This window comes from Scyliorhinus canicula, chromosome 1 (genome assembly GCF_902713615.1).
Source record: "Scyliorhinus canicula chromosome 1, sScyCan1.1, whole genome shotgun sequence".
NCBI lineage: Eukaryota > Metazoa > Chordata > Chondrichthyes > Carcharhiniformes > Scyliorhinidae > Scyliorhinus > Scyliorhinus canicula.
In genome coordinates this window covers 58113946-58133044 of record NC_052146.1, presented here as the reverse complement: position 1 = coordinate 58133044, position 19099 = coordinate 58113946, and the positions used below count along the sequence as shown (strand labels likewise).

Sequence of the window (19099 nt, the reverse complement as noted above, 5' to 3'; positions counted from 1 at the left end):
GATGGGACCAATTGGGATGTTAATTATTGGTCAAAACTGACAAGATGGTGGCTGAGATTAACCTGATAGTTGCACTGGGTACCAACAGGCAGCAGGTTGTCACAATCTGATACAACAAACACAATGCACAGAAAATGTCACTGAACTTGCATAATATTTTGTTTGCCTTGTCATTCTGGTCATGACATCAAACAGGGCCCAAAAGCAGGTGGTCAATCACATTTTGATATTATCCCACATCTGTTCCTTCCAGTAAAGGCAGTTACAAATTTGAATACTAGCACAGGTAGCATGAGCCAGTGTTCGGTACGCAGCTGATTATTGGCTTCCTTCCTGAACAGGGGCCTCAATGATGAGATGTTTGCACGATTTAACAAGCCTGCACTACTCAAAGGGGAGGTGCATTGTGGCTGACACAGAGAACATTCAATAATGGCAATTGTAGCCCTCTAAGATGGACACCAGTCTACAAAATGGAGAACCGCAAAGAATACAGGGAAAAACAGCCATAGTAAGGACACACAGCTTGCAGAAGCATTTAGCATTTTGCACGTACAAACCCGGTTTCAAGGCAGTTGCAGGAACTCAGCCAAAGGTGCAAATAGGAAAGCGATCTGCATACTAATGAGGTGATACCGGCCCAGTCCCAGATACAATAGAAACATTTTAAGTATCAATCGATACTTTTCTATAGCTACCCAGCCAGGATGGCGTCAGAGAAACCAGAACAATGACCCCTAGGAACCGCCCCAGCCATCGAGAAACGACCCCAGGATAGGGGAGTTCAAAACGTATCGTTCGGGAAAGACCCAATCGATGAGGGAACCGCCCCAAGGGGGCCTGGACCTCCTGGGACCTATAAAAAGAAGGTCCCACACATGATTCGGTCTGTTGCTTCCTGACTCCGGCCTAGGCTGTTGCATCCTGACTCCGCCCTCCGACTCCAGTCTCCAGATCCTGTCTTTCACCACCGGCCGTTGAGCATCAGCCATCTATCAGTAAGTGCCAAAACAACGATCGCTACGTGACCCAGGCAGTGCTTATACTCTTGCCGACTTTAATAACCAGGAGTTGGAGAACAAGAACGGGACGAAGGCCTTGCCCCCCTGACCTTGCCTGTTCCTTTCCAGATAAGTATTTAGTCATTTAATAGTAGGAATAAGTATTAGTCTTTTAGCGTGTGCATGAGTATTTATTATATTTGTTATAATAAACACTAATTGTTTGGACTTACTGATCGGTGTTTAGATTTATTGCTTTGAACTTGACCTTGATACCTTGTGACGGTGTCTCTTACGGCACCTGGCGACTCCAGAGCATAGATACAAATACAGAGCCAAACCACTGTTAAGCACATGTCCTTTATTGGAGGCGTGTTAATCACACTAACAGTAGAACAAGCAACACAATACATGGTAGAGAGTGGGCTCCAAGATGCTCCAACACTGCACTGGGTGCTGGAGATGGAGGGAATGAGAGGAGTTACCCATGTAGAGGGGACCAGGGGCCCTGCAGAAAAACCACGTGAAGGTAATGGAACCAAAGAGCAATGACACTCAATGTCAGGAGTCCAGCCGCAAGGACATGAATCCAGTGCTATAATAAGCTCAATAACTTTACAAAAGTGGCAAAGGATAGGAAATGCCATAGTTAGAGGGTCTTATGGTGCAGTGGGTAGTATCCCAACCTCTTAGCCAGAAGCTCCCGGTCCAAGTCCTACTCCAGGACTTTATGGCCATGAAAGGTGTCTTCGTAACGTGGCCAAACAGGTTGATTACATGCAATGTCACAGGTAAGTAGGTGAGTATTTCTCTCTTCTACCTATCTGAATTTGGAAGTGAAGGCTACGTAGGAAAACAGAAATTCCAGAAGTAAAATTTAGTGGTATAGAAAAACAAATTGAAATTCTAACTTAAATTCTAAATTAAATAAATTCTAATTAAATAAAATAGGGGGGGCAGGGCCAGGCGATGTGTTGTAGCTGCAACATGTTGGAACTGGTGGACCCCATTGCGGTTCACAGCAACTATGTGACCAAGGGCGGCACAGTAGCACAGTGGTTAGTACTGCTGCTTTACAGCACCAGGGTCCGAGGTTCGATTCCCAGCTTGGGTCACTGTCTGTGCGGAGTCTGCACCTTCTCCCCGTGTCTGCGTGGGTTTCCTCCGGGTGCTTCGGTTTCCTCCCACAAGTCCCGAAAGACGTGCTTGTTAGGTGAATTGGACAGTCTGAATTCTCCTTCCCTGTTACCATACAGGCACTAGAATGTGGCAACTAGGGACTTTTCACGGTAACTTCATTGCAATGTTAATGTAAGCATACTTGTGACAATAAAGATTATTATTGTGTCAAGTGTTAGTTGCTTGAGGAAATTTGGCTCAGAATTAGTAAGCTGGAGGTTGAGCTTGGGACATTGCGCCACATCAGGGAGGCGGAGAGTTACCTGTTTTCAGTGTTTCAGGAGGCAGTCACATTCCTTAGATTAGCTACCTTAAATTCTGCCAATAATCAGGGACAGGAGGGTGTGACTGCAAGTGAGGCAGTTGGAGGGATCTGAGGGATAATACTACAGAAACTTTAGACCTTCTCTGTGTCCAATAGGTACGAGATTCTTGCTCATTGTGTGGACGAGAGAGGGGACTTTAGGGAGGCTGAGCAAACTGACCAAGGCACCGTGGTTCAGGGAGCCATTCAAGTTGGGGGAGAAGTTCAAGTAGTCATAGTTGTGGATAGTGTAGTCAAGGGAATAGACATTGTTCACTGTAACCAGGACCAATGGCATTGAAGGCTGTGTTGCCTGTCCTGTGCCAGGGTTCGGGACATCAGGGCGGCACAATAGCACAATGGTTATAATAATAATTAACTTTATTGTCACAAGAAGGCTTACATTAACACTGCAATGAAGTTACTCTGAAAAGCTCCTAGTCACCACATTCATAGAATCAAGGAATCATGGAACTTACAGTGAAGGAGGCCATTTGGCCCATTGAGTCTGCACCAGCCTTGGAAAGAGCACCCTATCTAACCCCATGCCTCCACCCTATCCCCGTAACCCAGTAAACCCACCTAACCTGTTTGGACACTAAGGGCAATTGAGCATGGCCAATCCACAACAAACACAATGCACAGAAAATGTCACTGGAATTGCATAATATTTTGTTTGCCTTGACATTGAGGTCATGACATCAAACAGGGCCCAAAAGCAGGTGGTCGATCACATTTTAATATTATCCCACATCTGTTCCTTCCAGAAAAGGCAGTTACAAATTTGAATACTAGCACAGGTAGCATGAGCCAGTGTTCGGTACGCAGCTGATTATTGGCTTCCTTCCTGAACAGGGGCCTCAATGATGAGATGTTTGCATGATTTAACAAGCCTGTACTACTCAAAGGGGAGGTGCATTGTGGCTGACACAGAGAACATTCAATAATGGCAGTACATGGTAGAGAGTGGGCTCCAAGATACTCCAACACTGCACTGGGTGCTAGAGATGGAGGGAATGACAGGAGTTACCCATGTAGAGGGGACCAGGGGCCCTGCAGAAAAACCATGTGAAGGTAATGGAACCAAAGAGCAATGACACTCAATGTCAGGAGTCCAGCCGCAAGGACATGAATCCAGTGCTATAATAAGCTCAATAACTTTACAAAAGTGGCAAAGGATAGGAAATGCCACATCTAGAGGGTCTTATGGTGCAGGGGTAGTATCCTGACCTCTTAGCCAGAAGCTCCCGGTCCAAGTCCTACTCCAGGTCTTTATGGCCATGAAAGGTGTCTTCATAACGTGGCCAAACAGGTTGATTACATGCAATGTCACAGGTAAGTAGGTGAGTATTTCTCTCTTCTACCTATCTGAATTTGGAAGTGAAGGCTAGGTAGGAAAAGAAAAAATTCCAGAAGTAAAATTTAGTGGTATAAAAAAACAAATTGAAATTCTAACTTAAATTCTAAATTAGATAAATTCTAATTAAATAAAATAGGGGGGGCAGGGCCAGGCGATGTGTTGTAGCTGCAACATGTGGGAACTGGTGGACCCCATTGCGGTTCACAGCAACTATGTGACCAAGGGTGGCACAGTAGCACAGTGGTTAGTACTGCTGCTTTACAGCGCCCAGGTCCCAGGTTCGATTCCCGGCTTGGGTCACTGTCTGTGCGGAGTCTGCACCTTCTCCCCGTGTCTGCGTGGGTTTCCTCCGGGCGCTTCGGGTTCCTCCCACAAGTCCCGAAAGACGTGCTTGTTAGGTGAATTGGACAGTCTGAATTCTCCTTCCCTGTTACCAAACAGGTGGTAGAATGTGGCAACTAGGGACTTTTCATGGTAACTTCATTGCAATGTTAATGTAAGCATACTTGTGACAATAAAGATTATTATTGTGTCAAGTGTTAGCTGCTTGAGGAAATTTGGCTCAGAATTAGTAAGCTGGAGGTTGAGCTTGGGACATTGCGACACATCAGGGAGGGGGAGAGTTACCTGTTTTCAGTGTTTCAGGAGGCAGTCACATTCCTTAGATTAACTACCTTAAATTCTGTCAATAGTCAGGGACAGGAGGGTGTGACTGCAAGTGAGGTAGTTGGAGAGATCTGAGGGATAATATTACAGAAACTTTAGACCTTCTCTGTGTCCAATAGGTACGAGATTCTTGCTCATTGTGTGGACGAGGGAGGGGACTTTAGGGAGGCTGAGCAAACTGATCAAGGCTCCGTGGTTCAGGGAGCCATTCAAGTTGGGGGAGAAGTTCAAGTAGTCATAGTTGTGGATAGTGTAGTCAAGGGAATAGATATTGTTCACTGTAACCAGGACCAAGAGCTTTGAAGGCTGTGTTGCCTGTCCTGTGCCGGGGTTCGGGACATCAGGACGGCACAGTAGCACAATGGTTATAATAATAATTAACTTTATTGTCACAAGAAGGCTTACATTAACATTATATTACATAGAGTCACAGTATAAATAGGAGCTAGTTACAGTGCAGACTGTGTTTGCACTGGAGTGCTGAGCTTGTGGCATTTGAGTGCTACAGTGAGAGTTTGGTGACTGAGGGAGTATAAGGGTTCATTTTTATTTAAAGTCTAGCATTTCTTTTATTTTGTTAATTAACTTAAAAATTGCTGTTTGGTCAAAAAGAAGGTGAATTTTGAATCAGCTTTAACACAAGGTTCTACTTGGACTTACTTGCAGCTGGAGCTTGTTAATTAGTTAATTGCATTAGGCCAGTTTTCAGAAGCTAGAGTCACAGTATAAATAGGAGCTAGTTACAGTGCAGACTTTGTTTGCATTAGAGTGCTGAGCTTGTGGCATTTGAGTGCTACAGTGAGAGTTTGGTGACTGAGGGAGTGCTGAGCTTATGGCATTTGAGTGCTACAGTGAGAGTTTGGTGACTGAGGGGGTGCTGAGCTTGTGGCATTTGAGTGCTACAGTGAGAGTTTGGTGACTGAGGGAGTGAGGTGAGGAGGGAGTAAGGTGCTCCTTACATTTCATTTCCTATATTTATCAAAGAGCGTGAAGGGAGCCAGGAGTTTAGAGTACAGCTGACTGGAAGTAGAGTCGGAGGGCGGAGGTCCAGTTGGTCCAAGGGGCAGCTAATTCTGTAAAGTAAGAGGGGATGGAGGCTAGGGCAGTTGCATGCTCCTCCTGTAGGATGTGGGTGGTGAGGGAAACCACTGGTGTCCCCGCTGACTATACCTGCGGGAAGTGCACTCAACTCCAGCTCCTCAGAGACCGTGTTAAGGTACTGGAGCTGGAGCTGGAGGAACTTCGGATCATCCGGGAGGCAGAGGGGGTTATAGAGAAGAGTTACAGGGAGGTAGACACACCAAAGGTACTGGACAAGAGTAGCTGGGTTACAGTCAGGGGAAAGAAAACTAACAGGCAGACAGTGCAGGGATCCCTCGTGGCCATTCCCCTTCAAAACAAGTATACCATTTTGGATGCTGTTGGGGGGGATGATCTACCGGGGGAAGGCCCCAGCGGCCAGGTCTCTGGCACTGAGTCTGGCTCTGGGGCTCAGAAGGGAAGGGGGGAGCATAGAAAAGCAATAGTAATAGGAGATTCAATGGTTAGGGGAATAGATAGGAGATTCTGTGGTCGCGAGCGAGACTCCCGAAAGGTATGTTGCCTCCCGGGTGCCAGGGCCAGGGATGTCTCGGATCGTGTCTTCAGGATCCTGAAGGGGGAGGGTGAGCAGCCAGAAGTCGTGGTGCACATTGGTACCAACGATGTAGGTAGGAAAAAGGGTGTGGAGGTAATAAACAAGGTTAGGGAGTTAGGCTGGAAGTTAAAGGCCAGGACAGACAGAATTGTCATCTCTGGTTTGTTGCCGGTGCCATGTGATAGCGAGGCTAGGAATAGGGAGAGAGTGCAGTTGAACACATGGCTGCAGGAATGGTGTAGGCGGGAGGGCTTCAGGTATTTGGATAATTGGAGCGCATTCTGGGGAAGGTGGGACCTGTACAAGCAGGACGGGTTGCATCTGACCCAGAGGTGTACCAATATCCTGGGGGGGAGGTTTTCTAGTACTCTTCGGGAGGGTTTAAACTAATTTGGCAGGGGAATGGGAACCGGATCTGTAGTCCAGCAACTAAGGAAGATGATAGTCAGGACGCCAAAGCACGTAGTGATGCAGTGGGGAAGGTAACAATGACAAAGGAGAGTACTTGCAGGCAAGGAGATGGGTTGAAGTGTGTATACTTTAATGCAAGAAGCATCAGGAATAAGGTGGGTGAACTTAAGGCATGGATCGGTACTTGGGACTACGATGTGGTGGCCATTACGGAAACTTGGATAGAAGAGGGGCAGAAATGGTTGTTAGAGGTCCCTGGTTATAGATGTTTCAACAAGATTAGGGAGGATGGTAAAAGAGGTGGGGGGGGGGGGGGGGGGTGGCATTGTTAATTAGAGATAGTATAAGAGCTGCAGAAAGGCAGTTCGAGGGGGATCTGCCTACTGAGGTAATATGGGTTGAAGTCAGAAATAGGAAAGGAGCAGTCACCTTGTTGGGAGTTTTCTATAGGCCCCTCAATAGCAGCAGAGATGTGGAGGAACAGATTGGGAAACAGATTTTGGAAAGGTGCAGAAGTCACAGGGTAGTAGTCATGGGTGACTTCAACTTCCCAAACATTGAGTGGAAACTCTTTAGATCAAATAGTTTGGATGGGGTAGTGTTTGTGCAGTGTGTCCAGGAAGCTTTTCTATCACAGTATGTAGATTGTCCGACCAGAGGGGAGGCCATATTGGATTTAGTACTTGGTATGAACCAGGGCAGGTGATAGATTTGTTAGTGGGGGAGCATTTTGGAGGTAGTGACCACAATTCTGTGACTTTCACTTTAGTTATGGAGAGGGATAGGTGCGTGCAACAGGGCAAGGTTTATAATTGGGGGAAGGGTAAATACAATGCTGTCAGACAAGAATTGAAGTGCAGAAGTTGGGAACATAGGCTGTCAGGGAAGGACACAAGTGAAATGTGGAACTTGTTCAAGGAGCAGGTACTGCGTGTCTTTGATATGTATGTCCCTGTCAGGCAGGGAAGAGATGGTCGAGTGAGGGAACCATGGTTGACAAGAGAGGTTGAATGTCTTGTTAAGAGGAAGAAGGAGACTTATGTAGGGCTGAAGAAACAAGGTTCAGACAGGGTGCTGGAGGGATACAAGATAGCCAGGAGGGAACTGAAGAAAGGGATTAGGAGAGCTAAGAGAGGGCATGATAAATCTTTGGCGGGTAGGATCAAGGAAAACCCCAAGGCTTTTTCCACATATGTGAGATATATGAGAATGACTAGAGCGAGGGTAGGTCCGATTAAGGACAGTAGCGGGAGATTGTGTATTGAGTCTGAAGAGATATGAGAGGTCTTGAACAAGTATTTTTCTTCAGTATTTACAAACGAGAGGGGCCATATTGTTGGAGAGGACAGCGTGAAGCAGACTGATAAGCTTGAGGAGATACTTGTCAGGAAGGAAGATGTGTTGCGCGTTTTGAAAAACTTGAGGATAGACAAGTCCCCCGGGCCTGACGGGATATATCCAACGATTCTATGGGAAGCAAGAAATTAAATTGCAGAGCCGTTGGTAATGATCTTTTTGTCCTCGCTGTCAACAGGGGTGGTACCAGAGGATTGGAGAGTGGCGAATGTCGTGCCCCTGTTAAAAAAGGGAATAGGGATAACCCTGGGAATTACAGGCCAGTTAGTCTTACTTCGGTGGTAGGCAAAGTAATGGAAAGGGTACTGAGGGATAGGATTTCTGAGCATCTGGAAATGCATTGCTTGATTAGGGATAGTCAGCACGAATTTGTGAGGGGTAGGTCTTGCCTTACAAGTCTTATTGACTTCTTTGAGGAGGTGACCAAGCATGTGGATGAAGGTAAAGCAGTGGATGTAGTGTACATGGATTTTAGTAAGGCATTTGATAAGGTTCCCCGTAGTAGGCTTATGCAGGAATTAAGGAGGCATGGGATAGTGGGAAATTTGGCCAGTTGGATAACAAACTGGCTAACCGATAGAAGACAGAGAGTGGTGGTGGATGGCAAATATTCAGCCTGGAGCCCAGTTATCAGTGGCGTACCGCAGGGATCAGTTCTGGGTCCTCTGCTGTTTGTGATTTTCATTAATGACTTGGATGAGGGAGTTGAAGGGTGGGTCAGTAAATTTGCAGATGATACGAAGATTGGTGGAGTTGTGGATAGTGAGGAGGGCTGTTGTTGGCTTCAAAGAGACATAGATAGAATGTAGAGCTGGGCTGAGAAATGGCAGATGGAGTTTAACCCTGACAAGTGTGAGGTTGTCCATTTTGGAAGGACAAATATGAATGCGGAATACAGGGTTAATGGTAGGATTCTTGGTAATGTGGAGGAGCAGAGAGATCTTGGGGTCTATGTTCATAGATCTTTGAAAGTTGCCACTCAAGTGGATAGAGCTGTGAAGAAGGCCTATGGTGTGCTAGCGTTCATTAGCAGAGGGATTGAATTTAAGAGCCGTGAGGTGATGATGCAGCTGTACAAAACCTTGGTCAGGCCACATTTGGAGTACTGTGTGCAGTTCTGGTCACCTCATTTTAGGAAGGATGTGGAAGCTTTGGAAAAGGTGCAAAGGAGATTTACCAGGATGTTGCCTGGAATGGAGAGTAGGTCATACGAGGAAAGGTTGAGGGTGCTAGGCCTTTTCTCATTAGAACGGAGAAGGATGAGGGGCGACTTAATAGAGGTTTATAAGATGATTAGGGGAATAGATAGAGTAGACAGTCAGAGACTTTTTCCCCGGGTGGAACACACCATTACAAGGGGACATAAATTTAAGATAAATGGTGGAAGATATAGAGGGGATGTCAGAGGTAGGTTCTTTACCCAGAGAGTAGTGGGGGCATGAAATACACTGCCTGTGGAAGTAGTTGAGTCAGAAAAGTTAGGGACCTTCAAGCGGCTATTGGATAGGTACATGGATTAGGGTAGAATAATGGAGTGTTGGTTAACTTCTTAAGGGCAGCACGGTAGCATTGTGAATAGCACAATTGCTTCACTGCTTCAGGGTCCCAAGTTCGATTTCGACTTGGGTCGCTGTCTGTGTGGAGTCTGCACAGCCTCCCCCTGACTGTGTGGGTTTCCTCCGGGTACTCCGGTTTCCTCCCACAGTCCAAAGATGTGCAGGTTGGGTGGATTGGCCATGAAAAATTGTCCAAAATTCTATGATTAACCTAGGACAAAAGTTTGGCGCAACATCGTGCGCCGAAGGGCCTGTTCTGTGCTGTATTTCTCTATCTATTAACACTGCAATGAAGTTACTGTGAAAAGCTCCTAGTCACCACATTCATAGAATCAAGGAATCATGGAATTTACAGTGAAGAAGGAGGCCATTTGGCCCATCGAGTCTGCACCGGCCTTGGAAAGAGCACCCTATCTAACCCCATGCCTCCACCCTATCCCCGTAACCCAGTAAACCCACCTAACCTTTTTGGACACTAAGGGCAATTGAGCATGGCCAATCCACAACAAACACAATGCACAGAAAATGTCACTGGAATTGCATAATATTTTGTTTGCCTTGACATTCAGGTCATGACATCAAACAGGGCCCAAAAGTAGGTGGTCGATCACATTTTGATATTATTCCGCCTCTGTTCCTTCCAGAAAAGGCAGTTACAAATTTGAATACTAGCACAGGTAGCATGAGCCAGTGTTCAGTACGCAGCTGATTAGTGGCTTCCTCCCTGAACAGGGGCCTCAATGATGAGATGTCTGCACTATTTAACCAGCCTGCACTACATAAAAGAGCGGAGAGACAGGGGTGAGACTTCATTTCAGGAGCGCGGAGTGTGCTTTTTTTTTTCAGCGAGAGCAGGAACCAGGGGGCTGTTTGCAGTTTGTGGGAGGAGCTGAACGGGAGCGTTTGCAGTGCGTGGGAGGAGCTGAGTGGGAGCGGCCAAATTGCGCTCTGGGAAGGTGAGTGAACTAATATATTTGGGCAGCGGCTAAACCCGAGACACTACACGTGTAGTGTCTCCCACCCGCCCTCCTCCTCTAACCAAAAAAAAGACTGTTGATAAGGAGCAGCGGAATTCAGATTCTCGGCGGGAGCAGTGGCGAGGGGTCGTTGGGAAGGTAAGTTTACCTCTTTAAAACTTTAAAACCTTACCCGGAAGGGTGACATCACAACAAAGCAGTGACCTGATTGGCTGGTAAGGAAAGTGCTCCAATTAGCAGTAGCTGGGAGAAATTTAACTCTTCCTGTGTTGGTGAGTATTGTGATTGGTAAGTAAAGTCTTTGTTCCTTTCACTTATTAATTATTTGATAGTATAGTTTGTAGTCAGTTAACGTAAAGGGTAAAAATGGCAGGAGATCCCAGAGCCGTGTTATGCTCCTCGGGCTCAATGTGGGAGTTCAGGGACGCAGCCGATGCCCCTGATCCCTTCATGTGTGCGAAGTGTGTCCAGCTGCAGCTCCTGTTAGACCGTATGATGGCTCTGGAGCTGCTGGTAGACTCACTTTGAAGCATCCGCGATGCTGAGGAGGTCGTGGATAGCACGTTCATTGAGTTGGTCACACCGCAGATTAGGATTGGTGAGAGAGACAGGGAATGGATGACCAACAGATAGAGAAAGAGCAGGAAGGCAGTGCAGGTGTCCCCTGCGGTCATCTCCCTCCAAAACAGGTATACCGTTTTGGATACTGTTGGGGGAGATGACTCACCGGGGGAAGGCAGTTGTAGCCAGGCTCATGGCACTGTGGCTGGCTCTGCTGCACAGAAGGGCGGGAAAAAGACTGGCAGGGCTATAGTCATAGGGGATTCAATTGTAAGGGGAGCAGACAGGCGTTTCTGTGGTCAAAAACGAGACTCCCGAATGGTATGTTGCCTCCCGGGTGTTCGGGTCAGGGATGTCTCCGATCGGCTGCAGGACATACTGAAGGGGGAGGGTGAACAGCCAGTTGTCGTGGTGCATATAGGCAACAAAGATATAGGTAAAAAAAGGGATGAGGTCCTACAATCAGAATTTAAGGAGTTAGGAGATAAGTTAAAAAGTAGGACCTCAAAGGTAGTAATCTCGGGATTGCTACCAGTGCCACGGGACAGTCAGAGTAGAAATTCAAGAATAGTCAGAATGAATACGTGGCTTGAGAGATGGTGCAGGAGGGAGGGGGTCAGATTTTGGGGACATTGGAACCGGTTCTGGGGAGGTGGGACCATTACAAACCGGATGGTCTACACCTGGGCAGGACTGGAACCAATGTCCTAGGGGGCGCTTTTGCTAACACTGTTGGGGAGGTTTTAAACTAATGTGGCAGGGGGATGGGAACCAGATTAGGAAGTTAGAGGACAGTAAAGAAGCAGCAACTAACGGCAGTAAGGTACGAGATAATAAACTCAATGTGACTAAGGGGAAGAGTAGACAGGGAAGAGTTGATGAACGCAAAGGGACAGGTGGTCTGAGGTGCATTTGTTTTAATGCGAGAAGTGTAGCAGGTCAGGCAGATGAACTTAGGGCTTGGATCAGTACCTGGGAATATGATGTTATTGGTATTACTGAGACTTAGTTGAGGGAAGGGCAGGATTGGCAACTGAATATCCCAGGGTATAGATGCTTCAGGAGGGATAGAGAGGGAGGTAGAAGGGGAGGAGGAGTTGCATTACTCGTCAGAGATGATAATACAGCTGTGATTAAGGAGGGCACGAATGGAGGATTCGAGCACTGAGGCAATATGGGTGGAGCTAAGAAATAGGAAGGGTGCAGTAACATTGTTGGGACTTTACTACAGGTCTCCCAAAAGCGAGCATGAAGTAGAGGTACAAATATGCAGACAGAAAAATGTCGGAGCAATAGGGTGGTTGTGATGGGAGATTTTAACTTCCCCAACATTGAATGGGATTCGTGTAGTGTTGGAGGTGTAGATGGAGCAGAGTTTGTAAGGAGCATCCAGGAGAGTTTTTTAGAGCAGTATGTAAATAGTCCAACTCGGGAAGGGGCCATACTGGACCCGGTATTGGGGAATGATCCCGGCCAGGTGGTTGATGTTTCAGTCGGTGATTACTTTGGGAATAGCGATCACAATTCTGTAAGTTTTAGAATACTCATGGACAAGGACAAGAGTGGTCCGAAAGGAAGAGTGCTAAATTGGGAAAAGGCAGAGGATAACAAAATTCGGCAGGAGCTAGGGAATGTGGATTGGGAGCAGCTGTTTAAGGGTAAATCCACATTTGAAATGTGGGAGTCTTTTAAGGAAAGGTTGATTAGAGTGCAGGACAGACATGTTCCTGTGAAAATGAGAGATAGAAATGGCAAGATTAGGGAACCATGGATGACGGGTGAAATTGTGAGACTAGCTAAGATGAAAAAGGAAGCATTCATAAGATCGAGGCAACTCAAAACTGATGAAGCTTTGGAGGAATATCGGGAAAGTAGGATGAATCTCAAACGCACAATAAAGAGGGCTAAAAGGGGTCATGAAATATCTTTGGCTAACAGGGTTACGGAAAATCCCAAAGCCTTTTATTCGTACGTAAGGGGCAAGAGGGTAACTAGATAAAGGATTGGCCCACTCAAATACAAAAGAGGGAATTTATGCGTGGACTCAGAGGAAATGGTTGATATTCTTAATAAGTACTTTGCATCGGTATTCACCAAGGAGATGGACAAGACGGATGTTGAGGCTAGGGATGGATGTTGAAATACTCTAGGTCAAGTTGTCATACAGAAGGGAGAAATTTTGGGTATTCTAAAAGACATAAAGGTGGACAAGTCCCCAGGACCGGATGGGATCTATCCCAGGTTACTGAGGGAAGCGAGGGTCAAAATAGCTGGGGCCTTAACAGATATCTTTGCAGCATCCTTGAGCATGGGTGAGGTCCCGGAGGACTGGAGAATTGCTAATGTTGTCCCTTTGTTTAAGAAGGGTAGCAGGGAAAATCCAGGGAATTATAGACCTGTGAGCTTGATGTCAGTGGTAGGTCAGTGGGTAACAGGAGACAGAGAGTAGTGGTGGAAGGGAGTGTCTCAAAATGGAGAAGAGTGACTAGTGGTGTTCCACAGGGATCCGTGCTCGGACCACTGTTGTTTGTGATCTACATAAATGAACTGGAGGAAGGTATAGGTGGTCTGATTAGCAAGTTTGCAGATGACACTAAGATTGGTGGAGTTGCAGATAGCGAGGAGAACTGTCAGAGAATACAACAAAATATAGATAGATTGGAGAGTTGGGCAGAGAAATGGCAGATGGAGTTCAATCCAGGCAAATGCGAGGTGATGCATTTTGGAAGATCAAATTCAAGAGCGGACTATTTGGTCAATGGAAGGGTCCTGGGGAAAATTGATGTAAAGAGAGATCTGGGAGTTCAGGTCCATTGTACCCTGAAGGTGGCAACGCAGGTTGATAGAGTGGTCAAGAAGGCATACAGCATGCTTGCCTTCATCGGACGGGGTATTGAATACAAAAGTCGGCAGGTCATGTTACAGTTGTATAGGACTTTGGTTAGGCTACATTTGGAATACTGCGTGCAGTTCTGGTCGCCACATTACCAGAAGGATGTGGATGCTTTGGAGAGGGTGCAGAGGAGGTTCACCAGGATGTTGCCTGGTATGGAGGGTGCTAGCTATGAAGAAAGGTTGAGTAGATTAGGATTGTTTTTGTTGGAAAGACGGAGGTTTAGGTGGGACCCGATTGAAGTCTACAAAATTATGAGAGGTATGGACAGGGTGGATAGCAACAAGCTTTTTCCAAGAGTGGGGGTGTCAGTTACAAGGGGTCACGATTTCAAAGTGAGCGGGGGAAAGTTTAAGGGAGATGTGCGTGGGAAGTTTTTTACGCAGAGGGTGGTGTGTGCCTGGAACGCTTTGCCAGCGGAGGTGGTAGAGGCGGGCACGATAGCATCATTTAAGAGGCATCTAGACAGGTATATGAATGGGCGGGAACAGAGGGAAGTAGACCTTGGAAAATAGGAGACAGGTTTTAGATAAAGGATCTGGATCGGCTCAGGCTGGGAGGGCCGAAGGGCCTGTTCCTGTGCTGTAATTTTCTTTGTTCTTTGTTCTACTTAAAGGGGAGGTGCATTGTGGCTGACACAGAGAACATTCAATAATGGCAGTACATGGTAGAGAGTGGACTCCAAGATACTCCAACACTGCACTGGGTGCTGGAGATGGAGGGAATGACAGGAGTTACCCATGTAGAGGGGACCAGGGGCCCTGCAGAAAAACCATGTGAAGGTAATGGAACCAAAGAGCAATGCCACTTAATGTCAGGAGTCCAGCCCCAAGGACATGAATCCAGTGCTATAATAAGCTCAGTAACTTTACAAAAGTGGCAAAGGTTAGTAAATGCCAGATTTAGAGGGTCTTATGGTGCAGGGGTAGTATCCTGACCTCTTAGCCAGAAGTTCCAGGTCCAAGTCCTACTCCAGGACTTTATGGCCATGAAAGGTGTCTTCATAACGTGGCCAAACAGGTTGATTTCATGCAATGTCACAGGTAAGTAGGTGAGTATTTCTCTCTTCTACCTTTCTGAATTTAGAAGTGAAGGCTAGGTAAGGAAACCGAAATTACAGAAGTAAAATTTAGTGGTATCAAAAAACAAATTGAAATTCTAACTTAAATTCTAAATTAAATAAATTCTAATTAAATAAAATAGGGGGGCAGGGCCAGGCGATGTGTAGTAGCTGCAACATGTGGGAACTGTTGGACCGCATTGCGGTTCATAGCAACCATGTGACCATGGGTGGCACTGTGGCTCAGTGGTTAGTACTGCTGCTTTACAGCACCAGGGTCCGAGGTTCGATTCCCAGCTTGGGTCAGTGTCTGGCCGAGTCTGCACCTTCTCCGCGTGTCTGCGTGGGTTTCCTCCGGGCGCTTCGGTTTCCTCCCACAAGTCCCGAAAGACGTGCTTGTTAGGTGAATTGGACAGTCTGAATTCTCCCTCCCTGTTACCAAACAGGCGCTAGAATGTGGCAACTAGGGACTTTTCACGGTAACTTCATTGCAATGTTAATGTAAGCATACTTGTGACAATAAAGATTATTATTGTGTCAAGTGTTAGTTGCTTGAGGAAATTTGGCTCAGAATTAGTAAACTGGAGTTTGAGCTTGGGACGTTGCGACACATCAGGGAGGGGGAGAGTTACCTGTTTTCAGTGTTTCAGGAAGCAGTCACATCCCTTAGATCAACTACCTTAAATTCTGTCAAAAGTCAGGGACAGGAGGGTGTGACTGCAAGTGAGGCATGTGGATGGATCTAAGGGATAATACTGCAGAAGCCTGTGATGGATATCACTTTCACCGCAGAATTCGGATTAAAAATAAGGCAGTAATACAAACAGCTTTCTAATTCAAGATGGAATAAAACCACTGCAGCTAAAGTTCAGATAGAGGTTACAACTCCAAGCTGGTTCCAAGGACTCATTAGTATCAAACAATTAAAGGCTCTTATTTGATAGACCATAAATCTTTTGAGACAAACTCCCCTCCCAAGAAGTATTCAAAATATAAGAACAGGGATTTGCCCAGATAAATAGATACACAGATCTTTCTCAAACTATGCCTTTGGACACTTACGATAACACCTTCACAAATGTGTCTGTTTTGATATCTGGAGATAATGTCACCCTCACAAGAGGCAGGCACCAACCAGTGCCTCCCTTGCCAATAGATCTTAGGATTCCTGACAATCACACAGACACTACAACCATTAAAAGATCTATCAGTGATAATACATCCAATTAGCCATTTGGCTATAGGTAATTAACCATCAATAATGAACCAATAAAGTAATTAACCAATAAAGATACTTTAAATAAAATCATACCGTGTGAAAATTAACCTTGAGGTTGATCGCCTAGACACTCATTTAGGAATTATTATTGTATCAAGTGCTTGAGGAAATTTGGCTCAGAATGAGTAAACTGGAGGTTGAGCTTGGGACATTGCGACACATCAGGGAGGGGTAGAGTTACCTGTTTTCAGTGTTTCAGTAGGCAGTCACATCCCTTAGATTAACTACCTTAAATTCTGTCAATAGTCAGGGACAGGAAGGTGTGACTGCAAGTGAGGCAGTTGGAGGGATCTGAGGGATAATACTACAGAAGCTTTAGACTTTGTCTGTGTCCAAAAGGTACGAGATTCTTGCTCCTTGTGTGGACAAGAGAGGGGACTTTAGGGAGGTTGAGCAAACTGATCAAGGCACCGTGGTTCAGGGAGCCATTCAAGTTGGGGGAGAAGTTCAAGTAGTCATAGTTGTGGATAGTGTAGTCAAGGGAATAGATATTGTTCTCTGTAACCAGGACCAAGAATTTTGAAGGCTGTGTTGCCTGTCCTGTGCCAGGGTTCGGGACATCAGGATGGCACAGTAGCACAATGGTTATAATAATTATTATTATTATTTACTTTTTCATCACAAGTAGGCTTTCATTAACACTGCAATGAAGTTACTGTGAAAAGCTCCTAGTCGCCACATTCATAGAATCATAGAATCATGGAATTTATAGTGCAGAAGGAGGCCATTCAGCCCATTGAGTCTGCACCGGCCCTCGGAAAGAGCACACTACCTAAGCCCACACCTCCACCCTATCCCAGTAACTCAGTAACCCCACCTAACTTTTTTGAACACTAAGGGCAATTTAGCATGGCCAATCCATCTAATCTGCATATCTTTGGACTGTATGAGGAAACCGGAGCAACCGGAGGAAACCCACGCAGACACGGGAAGAACGTGCAGACTCCACACAGACAGTGACTAAGCCAGGAATCAAATCTGGAACCCTGGAGCTGTGAAGCAACTCTGCTAACCACTGTACTACCGTGGAAGGGAAGTTAACATAAATGAAATACTGCTGAAATATTCTGGTTTTGGCCTTATTATGAAAACTCATTGTCCTCCGAAAGATAACAAAATGTGTACTAGAATTGTTTTTAGCCAAGGACAAGAACATATGTACTACGTATTTCAGCTTACATACTTTCCAAGGTCTATTTAATATAAACATGGCTGTTTACTTCAAACTGTGATTTCAGACTATAAAACATGCTGTCCTCAATGAATCTCAGAGTGCAGTGGACTGGATTTTGCAGCTGGAACACTCTCTCCGCAAATATATTTGTGGAAATAAATTTCCTTCAATCGAACCTCGAGGAATTTGTCTTTATTATGATTTCCATGACAAATTGGCGTAGTCGTTGCAGTTTCCCTAATTTAATGGGAAGTGAACCCCGAAACAAATCTCTAAACAGGACTCTCTCAGCTGAAAGGGAGAGAGCCATAGCGCGATCCCAGCTGAAAGGGGGGGGGGGGGGGGGGGGTCTGCGGCTCGGCAGCCTTAATTACTGGCCAGTAACTCATGCCAGGAGAGTTATCTTAATTAATAAATTAATGATGAAATGAAAATTACTTATTGTCACAAGTAGGCTTCAAATGAAGTTACTGTGAAAAGCCCCTAGTCGCCACATTCCGGCACCTGTTCGGGGAGGCTGGTACGGGAATTGAACCATGCTGCTGGCCTCCTTTCAAAGCCAGCAATTTAGCCCTGTGCTAAACCAGCTCCAGATAGCTGCAAGGGAAGAAAAAGTTGCCTCAGAGACTAAAATATGACCCCCTCTCGAAACAAAAAAACAGGGGAGTAAAAGTAAGTAGAAGATTAAGGTAAAAGCATGTCAGATGGGTTCCTGTAGAGAAAGGAATTAAGATTTGTGTGTGAGATAAGGCTAACGGTTAACTGTGATATTTGTGAGCTGTGAGAATCTGTGTGTTTTGTTTAACCAATTAATTTTAGTCAAAGCATGAAGTGCTAAGTGGGTTGTATTTTTTATCGTGTCATTATGAGTCAGAGTCAGGGATTATAATTTAAGTGATTTTTGTTGAGATTTCTCTAATGAGTGGAAACATTGGAAATTACAATCAGTTTAAAAGAAAGAAAGTGCCTTTACAAATAAAAGTAATTGAATATGAATAAATCTTTAGATTACGTGAAAAAACATAAAAAGTTCTCTGCCCCTTATATTCTGCAGGAAACATTAACCATTTCAGCAGACAGTTGATCTTTTTTGAATTGACAAAGAAAAAATATACATCTCTAAGAATAGCTAACTCCTATAAGATTATTCATTGGAAATTGACTTAAATGTGTGCTATTTATAGCCCAGGGGATGTTTTGTTGCTTCCAAAATACTCTTATGGTGCATCTTGGTCAGCTTTGAAGCTTTGCGATTGCAGTCCCACCCGGCATAAATGAGGGCTGGGTTCCCAATAATGATAATCGTTTGAATGAAGGAAATGAGTCCCTCGAACACTGGTTAGCAAATAGAGGGAAAGAGGCTATTATGCAAGGGGGCAAGGAGCATTTAGCCCCCAGGAAGGATGTACCGCAACTATTAGGCAGACAGACACTCTGCAGATTAGGGGAGGTAATACATTGCATTGATCATGGAATGTTTATAGAACTGTCTCAAATACGAGCTCACCAGCTGCAAAATTTAATAACTTCTGAGCCTACGCCCGATTGCTCTGTGTCTGTGTTCTATGCTATGATGTGGAGATGCCGGCGTTGGACTGGGGTGAGCACAGTAAGAAGTCTTACAACACCAGGTTAAAGTCCAACAGGTTTGTTTCAAACACGAGCTTTCGGAGCACGGCTCCTGAA

At 45.5% G+C, this 19099-nt stretch overlaps 1 protein-coding gene across 5 annotated transcripts in view; it reads right to left on the bottom strand.

The window, feature by feature from the left end:
- nos1 (nitric oxide synthase 1 (neuronal)) overlaps positions 1-19099 on the bottom strand; it is a 190913-nt gene that overhangs the window by 120793 nt on the left and 51021 nt on the right. The window contains exon 1 of one of the 5 annotated variants that reach the window (XM_038791205.1): positions 16273-16289. The exons of the other annotated variants lie outside the window; for them this stretch is intronic. The gene's annotated coding sequence lies outside the window, so the exon portion shown is untranslated. Of the gene's footprint in view, positions 1-16272; positions 16290-19099 lie in introns of those variants that run through there. 5 annotated transcript variants of the gene reach the window in all.